The following is a 14610-nucleotide window of genomic DNA, read 5'->3' as shown; positions in this document are numbered from 1 at the left end:
TATAAAAGTATCTCACCACGAATGCCAGCCTGACATCATGAAACATTCTTGAGGGTACCTGGAGACAGGCCACGTTTCACACCCAAGTGACACAACACCCTTCCTAGACTCACAGTCTGCCTCCCACTTATCTTGGGCTCATTCTCCAGCTGACCTATGGCTCATCACTGGGGCAGGTCCTGATCAGCCAGTCTGGTGGAATGTTAGTAGAGGTTGACTGCAGGCCCTGGGTGGTTGGTGTTGTCTGAGTGCAAGTCTACTTCCTTCTTGATATACTCAACTTCAAATCTGAGAATCACATGAGAGATTCATGAGACAAGATGTTGCTTGGACAAAGTACATATTTAAAAAGGTCCTTTTTAAAAACCATAATCTATGAGTTCCTTAATAAATATACTCTTCCAAGCCACTGTGATCCTCTACACTGTCACCCCTTACCAATAGCTAGTCACTGGGCCGTCATAGGCTGTACAACATAGCATCAATCCCTAACTCCTCTGTGCTCTGTTTCTTCGGTGAAACAGGAATAAAAATAGCATCTAGCATTTGTTGTGATGATTCATTAAATTAAAACATACATCACAGAATAGTGACTGGCAGGTAATATGCCATGGTATATCTTAGCTGTCTTTATTATTGACCATGACAGGATGTATTTATGGGTCTAGGTATTACAGGTATGGTGTAAGATGAGGCAAAGGAGCAATGTCTACAACAAAAATGAGCTTTTCCCTCCATTTTGTGGATAGGGAGTGATCTACTTAATGCTAAATAGGAACACTTCCTGACTGTTTGCACATTGAGGGCATAGGGTCTACCATTCGGATATAGCAAAGGAAGGACCCCTTCAGAGTGGACAGATTTGCAATGGTTTCAGGAACTGAGGTTACTTAGCCAAGTACAGAAAACTGGAGGAAAGACATGACCACCATCCTCAAATATTGAAGGGCTGGCATAGAGAAGAATAGTTATATTTATTTTGTTTGGATCCAGAGGACAGAACGATGACCAGCCAGATAGGAATTATAGACAGATTTGGATTCAACGTGGAAAGAACGCTTGGAGTTGCGGGAAGTTCATAAAATAATTTACCAGCAAAAGTACTGTGTGATCTCAAGTGCAGAACTTAAACTCTCTGTGCCTAGTTTCCTTTTAAAAAAAATTCTATTTCTTTATTTGTGTGTGTGAGAGAGAGAGAGAGCACAAGTGGAAGGAGAGAGGGATAGACAGAGTTCCAACGGAACAGGAAGCCGAACGCAGAGCTGGATCCCAGGACCCCGGGATCATGACCTGAGCCAAAGGCAGTTGCTTAACTGACTGAGCCACCCAAGCACCCCATGCCTCAGTTTCTTATTCAGCAAAATTGGAACAATAATATCAATTTTTTTCATTTTAATTTTTCACTTAAATTCAATTTAGTTAACATATAGTGTATTATCAGCTTCAAGGGTAGAACTTAGTGATTCACCAGTTGCATATAACACGCAGTGCTCATTACATGAAGTGCCCCCCCCCCCAGAATAATATTTATTTTTGAGGGATGTTGTAAAGACTGGTTAGTTAACATGTGTACAGTCTTTTAAATGGTGCTGGAATGCATTTAGCATTCGGTAGACACTAGCTTTTGAATAACTGCCCTGTAAGGTGGAGAGGGGAAAGTGTTATTATTTTTTATAAGATGGACAAGGAAAGTAGATCAATTATTAAGCAACCTGGTCTACTCTTAGACAACTGATCCGTATGACAGCTAGAATGACCCAAACTATCACCTGGCACTCCTTAGGTGTGCCCACAGCAATAGGACTCTCCACAGTCCCAATTCTTGGAGCTATAAACTGTATTGTATATATTTTTGGAGATCTCCACAATGCCCAGGCAGGCTGTGAGTCTTGAATAAAAACTTATTGTCTAGACATAAATAGTCATACCTTGTCATAGAATGAGTATGGACTTATGTTCTAGAATTCCAAGTATCTCCATATCCTTCACTAATCACGATCAGGGCCAGCCACAGTCTAACTGGGTGCCGGACAAAATCATTTTACATTTTTTCCTAACACAACAGGCCCTGCAATTTAACTTGATTATATACAACATAGATTTAATTGGAACTTAGCTGCGAATTAAGAACAAAGAATCCGTAGAATTGACTGCTCTTTAAATATAGTTTAGCTCAGCAAACTAATAGCTCTTCTATGGAGATGCCATTCTGGGTAGACCTTAGATTGTGGTTCAAATAGCAAAACAAACAGTGTGTGGGGTCCTCGCAGTATTGATTGTGATTATGCTATATGAATAATAAGCAATATTTGAGGACATTAGTCATTATTGGCTTTGCGTACTTCCTAAGCAGTCAATCCTAGAGCCAGGATAAACAAGCCCCAGGATGCCCTCCTGTTTTTTGGTTTTTGTTTTTTTATTTCACATGTGCTCCTACATTGGAGTAGAGGGGAGTTAGTCCCTCTCTAGACATTTGGTACAGCTCATTTACATATCTTTGCTGTTTTTGTTATCCAGAAATCTAGGGTGTTGATGAGATCTAAAATTCAGTGTCGCTCTACATGCACAAGAAGGGTGAGAAGAAAATGATACATTTATCCAAATGTCAGGCTCCCACTAAGGAGAAAGGGCAAAGCCATAAAGATTGCAGGGGCTCTGGCCACACTGCACTTCTGATGGACACGGGGGTGTGGGATGTGGGGCTATGCTTTCCATAGAGGATCTCATACACTCTCATGGTCTAAACATCACATTTTGGTCCCAATTCTTAATAAGTGGCTAGAGGCCAGGGCTCCCTAGAATGTCTTTTCTGGATTGTCAATTGTCTACTGGACATGATTGCCTCAGTGTCCCACGGGGCCTTCAGGACTGACCCACCCATGATCCTACTTCCTTCAATCTGCTCCTCTGTTTTTCTCATTCCTGTGGCTGAGTGGATCTCGGTGTCATTCATTAAGCCAGAAACCTTGGAGCTGACCTCTCTTCTTCTCTTTCATTGATGCATCAGTTCTGGTCACCATCTGGGTACCGTTGATTCTGCTTTTCTTCACTTTTCCTATCCAACCCTTCTCTCCACATTCACTGTGACTTTATCAATTTAGCACTTGATTGTTTCTTTCATGGACCATTGGGCTCCATGTCTAGGTCTTACTCTGCTGAGAGTTTTACTCCTTTCAGATATCCTCCACCCTACAACCATGTTGCTCTTTCAAAATGAAAACCCAAATATATTTCTCCCCTTTTCACATCCTTCCCTGGCTCCTGATATCTAAATGTGAAGTATGGCACCTAAGACCTTGCATAAGCCAACCTGTCATAATTTCCTAGTCCTGTTTCTCACCAACTTACATCCGTGTCCTATAATGTGGCAGGTTGCTTCAAGCCTCTGCATGGAATGTCCTTTTCTGCCTTCTCCCTCTTGGGAATAACTACTTATCTTTTTAAGTAGTTAACTCAGATACCATCTCCTCCAGAAAGCCTTCCATGGCCACCTACTCTAAGTATAGTTGACCACTCTCATCTTTGACTTTTCCACTTGAGCCTTGCATACATTTCCATAATAGAATTTACATTTATATTGCATTAAATGGTTTATATGGCATCTTAGTCCATTTGGGCTGTCATAACAAAAATGCCATAGCCTAGATGATTTATAATGTTCAACAAGCATTTATTTCTCACAGCTATGGAGGTTGAGAAGTCCAAGATTAAGGCACTAGCAGGTTTGTTGTCTGTTCTTGAAAGGTTGTCTTTTCGCTATAACCTCACATAGTGGATGGGACAAGGAAACTCTCTGGGGTTTCCTTTACAAAGACACTAATCCCATTCTTTAGGGCTCTACCCTCAGGACCTAATCACTCCTCAAAGACCCCACCTCTTAACACCTTCACCTTGGGAGCTCAGTTTCAACACATGAATTTGGGAGGAAGAGGGGAACATACACATTCATTTCATTACACAGGCCCTTCTTCCTCCACTCCTCCATAGGCCTCCAGGTACAGACCCTCAGTCTTCCTCATTTTTAAAATTCCAGTGGATTACCCAACATGGCACAGGACTTGGGCATCCACCAGCAAGAAAGAGAAAAAACAGAAGGCAGAATGGAAGCACATATGCAGAGTAGGAAGACAGAAAGGAAGGATCTGTGCAGCAGCATTACTCGAAGTGACAGCGAGGTGGAAAGCAGGGAGACTTATTCAGGGTTAACCTGGAAGTGAGGTTAATGAATGAGGATGAGGTTGGGACGAGTTTCCTGGCAGGGGAGTGAACAGAAAGCATAGACTAAAAATAATAATATATCTTTTTAAAAGACCAGAACTGGGGGCATAGTGTCAGGCTTTGCTCTCAGCCCCCAAGCCCCTGAGTGGTGGTCTTTAAGCACAGAAGATCTCTGTCTGAAAATCATACCATAAATTTAGATTCCAATATTCCAATGCGGTCTTTCCACTAAAGGAGTATATGGATTTTTCAAACCACTGAAAAGTAAAACATCAGGACCCAAGTTTTACTGCTTAGTGAGTCACAGTGCCCCTCATTAAAATAAGTTTTTCACACATCTGGTCAATGTTTAGACACAATGGCTTTTGCATTCCATTTTCTTCTTTCCTTCTTGAGGTAACAGTTTGCATGCCGAATCGGGTAGTAGTTTGGTTTTGTTTATTCCTGGAGAATCAAGCAAATCACAGTGTCAGAGGAACACAGAGAGCAAGGCTTTCTGCTTCATTTATTAACTGAGGGCTTTCCTATCCCAGGCCATAGCCTGGAGGTACACTCACGGAGCTTAATCCTGAGAGACAGCCCTGCCACTGCCGCTTACTGTCCAGCTGGAAGACCACACCAACCCAGGCCCTGCTCCAGGGCCATGCATTCACCAACCCAAACAATGGCAAACTGCCTTCTTCTCTGCTAGGCTGGACTTCCAAGACCAAAGTCCCCAGGGGGGACCCCCTCTTTGCCCACTTGCCCAGAGTGCCTCCTCCTTATCTGAGGAAAAAGCAGACCTTCAGCTCTCCAGAAGTGTGTCTTCAGAGAAAATCCACTTTCATACCTGGAATTAAATAAAGCCCCTCCGTGTTGTAGCTGAATACCAGATAATTCTGGAAAGAACCTTTAATGAACAATCTTGAGCCGGACCCAGATAATCTACCAGAAGCACAAACAAGTAAGGAGCTTGAGGCCCAGAACCCAGAATTGGCCACTGCTGCCTTCTGGGCCACCAGGGAAGGCTAAGCCCTCAGCAATGACTCCATCCATGGGCCAAAGCAACAGGAAGCCAGAGATGATAGCAATAGAAGCGGAAAACGAGGTTTTCTCCCCCTCGTCTGGATGCAGTGTCCCCTTCCTGGGAACTCCTGGGTGTGTAACTGGCCCTCACTTGAATCCTGTCACTAACTTGTGTTATAGTTTGCTTGCTGGGTAACCGAGCAACTTGATAAGAAGATGCGGATAAAAGTATCAACTTATTGCATTACTATAAGAAATAAATCCTTAGTGTTTTTGCAGAAGTGTCTAGCTAAGTCAGTATCTGGAAAGAAGCAGGATCTTAAAAATTCTGTTGTTCTTCCTTTCTTGACAAGTGTGTAGCACTGTGGCTAAGAGCATGGACCCTGCCGTCTGACAGCTGTGGTTAAAATCTGGCTCCGCTAAAAAAAAAAAAAAAAAAAAAAAAATCTGGCTCCACTGAACTAGCTCAGTGGTTTTAGGCATATTTCTTATCTTTCTTTTCACCTCGGTTTTTCACTGTATAAGAACCATAGACCTAATTCCAATAGGATATTACAAGGATTTAAATAAATTACTATATGTGATGTGCTTGGAACAATATTGACCATATGTGTGGTAAGTGTTACAAAGCTGAGCTCTTATCATCATTCTCCTCCTCATGTAGGAACGATTCATTTATGCAGTCTCACAGGGCCAGAAGAGCATTACTACCTCCGTGGCAGGTGCTCAATATCTCTCTGTGAATTGAATGAATGAGCAGATGGACTAACCTTTCTTTCGACATTGTAGGTATTTCACAATGCATTTTGTAACATTTTCATTCAGATAAGAAATGTTTAATGAGGGTCTTCTACATGCTATGCACTGTGCTAGGTTGCAGGGATACCATACCTCACAAAGTCCTTTATGACTTGTAGTCTCAACTCGGAGGTCTTAGCTGTCCTCTAGTCCTGGCACACTGCTAAACAGTTGAGGGCATTGAGGCCCAGAGAGGACAAGGAATTTGGGGAAAGTGATAGCTTATAGACCCATTGCCTGGTTTTAGAATCCATGGGTCAACACCCCATTTTGTTAGATGAGATTGGTTTAGTTCAATGTCCTGGTTGGTATGAGAGGCAACCCAGCCTAGTGGAAAGAGTTTGGCTGTTGAGTTAGACAAAATCTAGCCCCACCATGTACCAGTTGGAGCACTAGGCAATATGCTTCAACCATCTCGGCTTTGGGCTCTTCCATACAACGGAGTTTTCACTTCTGTCTCATCTCTAGGAGACTTCATATTGCAGAGTTGCAGAACGAGAACTGGGAGACACACATGTCCCACATGGTGTCTTCATTTTTTTGCTTTTAATTGAATTTGTTGCAGACATTTAACAATTTATATAAACCCTGATGTCTAGCTCCTCTTGGCAAGTCAGAAGTCCTGGCAGCACCCGTTAGCAGGAGCAAACAGCTGACCCCTTGGATGGAAGACAAGCCTCCCAATGTGGCACAGTCCCCTCCTTTCTCCGTTCTTTTCTTACAGCTGGTCTGCTTCGCTCCTTGACCCACCTACCTGACCTCAGTAAGCATGTCCATTTTCAGGGCCTCCTGCGGAGATGAGGTATATCAGGGGGGAACATTATTGTAAATGATCGAGAAGCTTTCCTTACTTTTAATTTAAAATGTTATTTGCTTCCTTTGTAGAGCCATGGGATTGTTTTCTCCAGACAGATGACTTTTTCCTGTTAGCTTCACAGGAGATTTAGGAGGCACGAGGATAGTAAGATGAAAATGGAGCAATATGGGTACAGCAACATAGATGCTGCAACTTCCCGAGTCACCTCTGCCCCAGCACAAGGCAGAAAGAAGAGGGAGAGGTGAGCCACTCCACCAACCCAGGGAGCCAGGGGCTGGTAGGGGCCTCATGAAGAATGGCAATTTGGCAGGACACTTGATTTCCTTCTTTCCTAGAGCCAACATGTTTTATTTATAACTAAGCTCCTAGAGCCCCTTCATGTTAAATCAGTAACTGAGAGATCTGCAGGGTTCAAAGTAGGAAGTGGCTTTCTAGACATCTGGACTAGAAAGCTGTCTGATGAAAAAGAGAGCCATGGCCTGGGGGGCTGGAAGTCTTGAGTCCTCATTCTGGCACTGATGGGCTGTGTTGCCTTTGAAAGTCACGTAGTCCCAGTTCAACCCACTTTTTCTTTTTTTAAAGATTATATTTATTTATTCATGAGAGACACACAGAGAGAGACAGAGACACAGGCAGAGGGAGAAGCAAGCTCCTTGTGGGGAACCCAATGCAGGACTCAATCCCAGGACCCCAGGATCACATCCTGAGCCAAAGGCAGATGCTCAACCACTGAGCCACCCAGGTGCCTCTTAACCCACTTTAGAAGCTACTGTTAGGAGCATCCAGTGACACAACTGATGTGTGTGTGTGTGTGTGTGTGTGTGTGTGTGTGTCAGTTTTATACATAATGCACCCTGGATAGCATGAAAGAAAATTCAGATCTGTCATTTGTATTAAACATATAATCTTCAATGCTTCTATCTTCTAAACTACTCCATGCTGATGAGACCAGACTCTGGGTCCAGGGCCTTTGAGGTGGAGGGAAAATGCCTCGGAGCCTACCACTGCTGCATCTGCAGGCAAGCAAGCTATCTAAGGGCAAGGGAGGTAATTGGAGAGAATCTTATCACCCAGTATTTCCAGGTAGCACAACAGAGCATGGGGGCTAGTAAGTAATCAGTGAGCAGCTGGAAGCTGGATTTGCAGTGCAAGCATGACTCCACCCTTGAAAGAAGCTCAACCCACCAAAAGAGCCCATTGGCAAGACACCCAGAAAATGAGAGGAATGGCAATAGGTTCAAAATTTGACCAGGTAAAATGTGTGATATTAATAGCCAAGATACTTTAAAGGAAATTCACTAGTTGAGTCCGTAGAAGATTTTTGGAAGATGAAGGAACTTGGAACCACTCCTATGAGGAACATATAATCATTATGCACAATCGAAAGGGGAAGAAAAGGGAAAGATGACCTGAGGTTGGCTTTAAATATGACTGTCATATGAATAAGCATTCAACCAGCCACAAATGGAGATTTAAGATTCATGGTAGAAGTCACAGGTCTACTGATTTTTTTCTTCATTTGTTTATTTATTTATTTATTTTCACTTATCTATACTAGCAATTAAGAGTTCAAGCTCAGAGCTGCATGCTTGCATTAAATCCCCACTTTATCATTAACTGGCTACATGACCTTCAGCAATTGACTTAGTCTTTCTGAATCTAATGGTTTTATTCTGCAAAAACAGGGATAAAAAGAGTGGCTATTTTGAAAGTTAAATGAGTCAATGCAGGGAAGGTAATTAGTATAGAGTCTGGTATACACTAGTCACTCAATAACAGTTAGCTATTATTATAATTCAACTAGCACTTACTAAATGCTAGATTCTGCACTAGGAGTCATGATTACAATGGTAAACGGCACACAGTCAGTCCCCAAGGACTATCCAGCCTAGAAGTAGATTGATATTTGCAAGAATAGTCCTGAGAGAGAAGCCCATATCTCTATAGGGATCAAATCCCCATCAGCAGCTGTTCTTACACAACAGCTAATCAGCCACTTGGGAAGACAAAGCAGAAAGGAGTCACACTTCAGAACAGTCCTTGGATGGGGTGACCATTAAAGTCCCCTCCAACCCCAAGAGTCTCTGATTCTAAGTTTCTTCCTGGAGATAATGTTGAATATTTATATCCCAATCCAGAGCCAGATAAGAGGCTGGGGGAGGCAGGGGGATGGAAGGCAGCTGCAGCCCTTGATGAAAAACCAATGTCAAAGCCCAATGGGGGGTAGGGCTTATGCCTGACCACGCGGCAATCACTAGGTCTCGTCCATTGGTTTGGTCCCATGCCTCCAGGCAGTGACCTCCCTGTACAACAGGCGACAGTCATGACTCCTCTTACCCCAGTGAGTACATGAGGTTCTTCAAGGACCTTTTAATGGTCCTGACCTTGTCTGCAATATTTTATACCTGTCACTTACTGAGATCTGTTTACTCTGAAATCATGGGGAGGGTGACACTGTTCTTGGAACAACATATGATGAATGTGTTCCTGAACCCTCACCCAACAAAAACTCAGAAAAGAGAGGCTGAATTTAGGAATATGTGCTCAGTTACGGGTTTTAGCCTTGTTTACAGTTTTGTTCCTCATCTGTGACCCATTCTTGGGAGCTGTGACCAGCAACATGATAATAATTTCAGACCCACAAGAAAACTGTGCAAAGAAGCCAGTTTTAGTCCATCGACCTGAAATACCCTCCTCATGTTACCAGCATGTGTCCTTAAATTATGAGGGAAAGAATAACCCTCTTTGCTTAGATGTCCAAATATTTGGAAATACTTGAGTTGAAGTTTTATTTTTAACTTGTAATCTGTAATAAATTAACAAATTTAATTGAATTTTTTAATAAGTGTAATTAATTTAATTTTGTATTTAATATCCACCAAAGATGATACATTGCAACCCAGCATTGGTATTCATAAATACACAAGTCCCACTGACAAACCCCCTAATTTGTACAATCAAATAACATAACTTTCAATACTAATCTTCAGTATTCATCATGCTTTTTTTTTTTTGACTCCAGAACTAGATGAAAGGCATCTTAAAGGTGGGAACCATATTCTATCATCCCTTGAAACTCACTCCATCCTTATTATAATCACTAGCAATTATTGACCACTTTTTATATCCAGGCATTGAGCCCAAAATTTCACATAAATTTGCTTATTTAAATGGATCCTTATCCCAAGTAATGGAATAGTTATCAATATATCCATTTTATAAAGCGAGAAACTCAAGCTCATAGAAGCTAAGTACATTGGCCAATATAAGACTGCTAGTAAATTGTACAGCTGGGACCCAAACCCAAGTCCATGACATTCAAAAGCTCATTCAGCTATGCTGTTATGCCATCATTAGCTTAGGCTAGGCACAAAATAAGTCTTCTATAGGTAACTGAATAATGATTATCCAGGCAGTTTCATTTCAGGAGAATTGACTGTGATTTGCTCCACTGAATACCTGGTTATTAAGCATGTTAAAAGGCAAGGTGAATTCTTCTGATATTATTTCTTTGTTTTTGTTGTCATTGTGGGTAAAGAATCCTCATTCAGGAAAGATTATGAGTTGACCAAAGTAAGAAATGTATTTACTTAAATAAAAATGTTCCACATAGTTTTGGTTTAGAAAGGTTGAGATTCAAATGCAGTATGTTGGAATATGTTTTGGGGTGGGGTGAGGTAGTGATGGTAGGGAGATGTATTTACAGATTATCCACCTTACGTTAGTATAGATTCTATTATCTGTTCTCCTCCCTCTTCCCTTCCCCACCAACAAAACAAACCAAAATGGGACCACAGATTGTCTCATTCTGCCTTGAACTTTAGGGACAAATTATAAGCATACTTTGAATATATTTTAGTTGGGACTTATGAAAGAGGGCCAAGTTCATGACACTGATTACCTAAGAACATTGCCTTATCTATCCCTTATACCAACTAAGCAGAAAAGAAACTTCTGGGTTTTTTTAAACTTTATATTTTGGATTCATTTAATTGACTAGATTTCAAGTCTTGCAAGCACTACTTTTGAAGACTCTTTTAAAGAGATCTCACTATTAAAAATGATTTGGGGTGGGAAGAGCCAGAAAAATTCTAAAGCACTGTTTTTGGCTTTTAGGTTTTCAGATTTTATGGTGCTATTGTCCAGACCACTCTCAAGGATCATGGGATCCCCTACGTGCCATATCCTTTGCAGGTAGTAGCCACATCTAGCACAATGTTGTAAATCCCTAGAATGAGAGGAAATCCATGGGCTCTCCATTAGAAAAGACATACAAATAATTAATAATTAATAATAATGATGATAATGATAATAATGAGAGGAAACAGGATAAATAAATTTTAGAAAAAAGTCAAATTTTTTAAAAGCCAAAAACAAAGGCAATGAGAAAGGGAGCAGAAAGAAGGTAACAAAAACCATTGGCATCACATGTCCTCTGAAATAGGGACAAAATGTGGGGAAAATAGGGTGTCTGGGGAACTGAGCTTGAATTGGGGGACTTCATGTGGACTTTTCATGTTCTGGGCTTGGGACAGGTGCTTGAGACTGAACTTTTGGGTGCTAATGTCAGGGGAAGCTCCAGAATTTTTCTTACCAACTAGAAAATGTTGCGAAGAAAGTCTACACATAATAATATAGTAGAACCTAGAGAGTTTACATGTAATATTTGTTTTGACCATTGAATTATAAGGATCCATGATAGGCAGAAGATCTTTTGCTCAGGAAAGGATCATAATTGAGGGTTTAAAGCTGGTAGACAAGAAAAACTCATTCACTCACTCATTTATTCATTTTTTGAAAAACACTTATTGACCACCTACTAAGTCCCAGGTCCTACATCAGGTACTGAGTTTATATCTATGAACAAGACATAGTCTAGATACTCAAGATGGCTCACCTTCTAGAGAGAGAGAGAACCATCAACAGATGAGCATTCCTTATGCAGACTGATGAGATGTGAGATAGGAGAAGTATAAAGTTCTGAGAACACACTGGGGAGGAGCACCAACTCAGCCATGAGAGTACCTTGGTAGGTGAAGTGGAGTGTTTGATGCCAGGAACACACTTTGATTAACTTTCGTTGTTCTCAATAGTTAACATACATATAATGAAGTAATTAAAAAGGTCTGTGTGTGTGTGTGTGTGTGTGTGTGCGTGTGTGTATGCATGTAAAAAATTATCCAGAACTAGGGCGCCTGGGTAGTACAGCCAGCTAGGCGTCTTACTCTTGGTCTTGGCTGAAGTCATGATCTCGGGGTCGTGAGATCAAGTCCTGCATCAGGTTCTTCACTGAGCATGGAGTCTGCTTAAGACTCCATCTCCCTCTGCCCCTCTCCCTCTCTCAAATAAATAAATAAAATCTTTAAAATATACATATTTAAAAAATGATCCAGAACAGAAAGATAAGTATTGATATGGTGGTATTTAAATACTTGAGAATTCTAGTAGTTCTCTTATTATATCTTTATAAATGTCATGCATTTAATTAGCAACTATGGAGTAGGAATTGACACAGCAGGTCTGGTTGTTGAGTCATTACATGTTCAGGGAAGCCTGGAACCATGACTGACCCTTGGGCAACTCCTTGTGTTCCCTGTGTTACTGAATGACGATGTTGTGTATGTCCAGGTAAAGGAGGCATACTGTACCAGCTAGTCAAGACTTTGAATGATTATTTAGCAAGAGTCACAATGTATCTGGATTCATTATTGGGGGAGTTTTGTTAGCATGGATAGCTGCACAGAAGTATGTGCCTATATGATTAGCCCTCCTTGAAAGCTTCATATCCTGATATTGTAATGGCCTTCCCTGGGCAGAGGCATTCTACACGTTACTGTAGTTTATTTCTAGAGAAAAAATATAGACTGCATGGCCCCAGATGGGACAGGACTCAGAAGCCTATGTCTCACATCCCTGGGCTCCCCCAAAGTGTATCCTTATCCTCTTGCCTTTGCTCTGAATTTTTGCTATAATAAACCTTAGCTGTAAGAATAAGTGAGTCTGGGCAGCCCGGGTGGCTCAGCGGTTTTGCACCTGCCTTCGGCCTGGGGCGTGGTCCTGGAGACCTGAGATGGAGTCCCACGTCAGGTCCTCCCTGCATGGAGCCTGCTTCTCCCTCTGCCTGTGTCTCTGCCTCTCTCTCTCCGTGTCTCTCATGAGTAAATAAATAAAATCTTTAAATAAAAAAAATAAGTGAGTCCTTATAGCAAGTCACCAAACTTAAGTTGGTCATGGTCTGCTGAAATAGCCTAAAAGATATACTGAGCAGCATTATGATTCAGAGAAGCCATATGATAGTTAAGGTAGGGTGAGGAAAGATGAGGGTATTAGGTGTTGCTTTTTACTTTATTATTTTCAACTAGGAGAAATATAAAGTTCTTTTATTGTTTTAAATCAAATTCAATCTTCTTGAAATCTTCACTCATCCAGGTAAATGCAAATTCTAATATTTATCATGACAGGCTGCTTTGTATCTTAGGGTCATAGAAGAGTCTTGGGGTCTAAACCAGTCCAGAGTTCTGAGAAAAGCCTTTGACCTTTAGTCAACACTAATTATTGATGGCCTGCTCATTGTCTATGAATGTAGACAGCTCCACTGTCCTCTGCCAAACCAGGGAACAGAAATGTCTGCTCAAACACTGTCCAACATGTGTAAGCAACCAAGAAACCACTCCCCTTGAGATTCTGACTTCTCCTTAGAGTCTCTCATGGTGAGGTTTGCATCACTGCTTATAGGACTTGCAGAATCTTGCCTTCTCTCAAGAAAACTCCTTCTCCAACCCCATTGGGATGTATGATTTTATTCATCCCAACCCTTGGATCTCCCCCACCCTGGAAAACTTACCTCTGACTTGCACAGATGAAGCTTCCAATAACAAAAACCACCTTAGAGAGAGATTGTTTTCTAGGGGTCTGGTAACATCTGCTTTGGGCCCTGTCACAGAAGCCACTAATAAATATTTCAGTCAAGGTAATAGAAAGTTTTAGCTTCCTTCTTGGGATGTAAAGGAGGAATAACTTACATCAGAAAAGACAATATAGAAATGAATCTTACTGCAAATTAGCTTGTACACTGGGGATACTCAGTCTCTACTTAATAGAGGAAATTAGTCTAGTGGACAAATTACTCCAGCACAAAGTTAAGGGCTAATGCAAGTGTCATAACAAAGGTGTATACACACTAAAAGCAGTATAGGGAACAGGAGGGTTTGGGGGACATTGTGGAGGTGCTACTGTAATGGAACTCAATGGGTAGGTTGGACTTGGACCAAGAGAGGCCACTTACTGTCACTGTCCAAACCCACCCAAGAATCCACAGTTCAAGTCACGGGACCAAAAACAGTTACCATCAACTAAAATCAAATGTTTATTTCCTCAAAACCAGGACCTAGAAGGATGTCTTCATGAAGCGGCCACATAGAAAGAGTGCTACTCAGTTGGGCTTTATCATCAATGAAGACATAATAAAAAGATTTGTATTTATCGTAGAGGAGCTTTCTATCCAATGTAAGGACTTCCCTTGGTACCAATATTATTAGCTATGTGTGGAGTCATGTTACTAAGCACTCCTCCTTAGAGGTCTGTAAGATTGGCACTGATGAGCCCTGTGGTAGAGTGAACAAGGTATCAACTGTCAGGTTAAAGAAATCCGAGCCCTGCTAGGTGCTTCGGGCAAAGTACTCCCCTGAGCCTCAGGTTCTCACGTAGAATGGAGATCATCATATTTATTTTTCAGCGTTGTTATGAAGTTTCAAAATAATATCTGACACATA

The 14610-nt window shown here is 41.5% G+C and overlaps 2 long non-coding RNA genes across 2 annotated transcripts; one reads left to right on the top strand and one right to left on the bottom strand.

The window, feature by feature from the left end:
* Positions 1-4439: 4439 nt before the first annotated feature.
* On the bottom strand, positions 4440-6082 carry LOC144307152 (uncharacterized). The gene is made up of 3 exons (XR_013374082.1): positions 5994-6082; positions 5001-5047; positions 4440-4662 (listed from the first exon to the last, which is right to left on the bottom strand). It is a non-coding gene; the product is annotated as an uncharacterized LOC144307152 (long non-coding RNA).
* A 79-nt stretch (positions 6083-6161) lies between these two features.
* On the top strand, positions 6162-14344 carry LOC144307151 (uncharacterized). The gene is made up of 3 exons (XR_013374081.1): positions 6162-6823; positions 6907-7079; positions 14223-14344. It is a non-coding gene; the product is annotated as an uncharacterized LOC144307151 (long non-coding RNA).
* The last annotated feature ends 266 nt before the right edge of the window (positions 14345-14610 follow it).

This window comes from Canis aureus, chromosome 38 (genome assembly GCF_053574225.1).
Source record: "Canis aureus isolate CA01 chromosome 38, VMU_Caureus_v.1.0, whole genome shotgun sequence".
NCBI lineage: Eukaryota > Metazoa > Chordata > Mammalia > Carnivora > Canidae > Canis > Canis aureus.
Note: the sequence above shows the minus strand (reverse complement) of the source record. Positions and strands in the feature narration are given on the sequence as shown.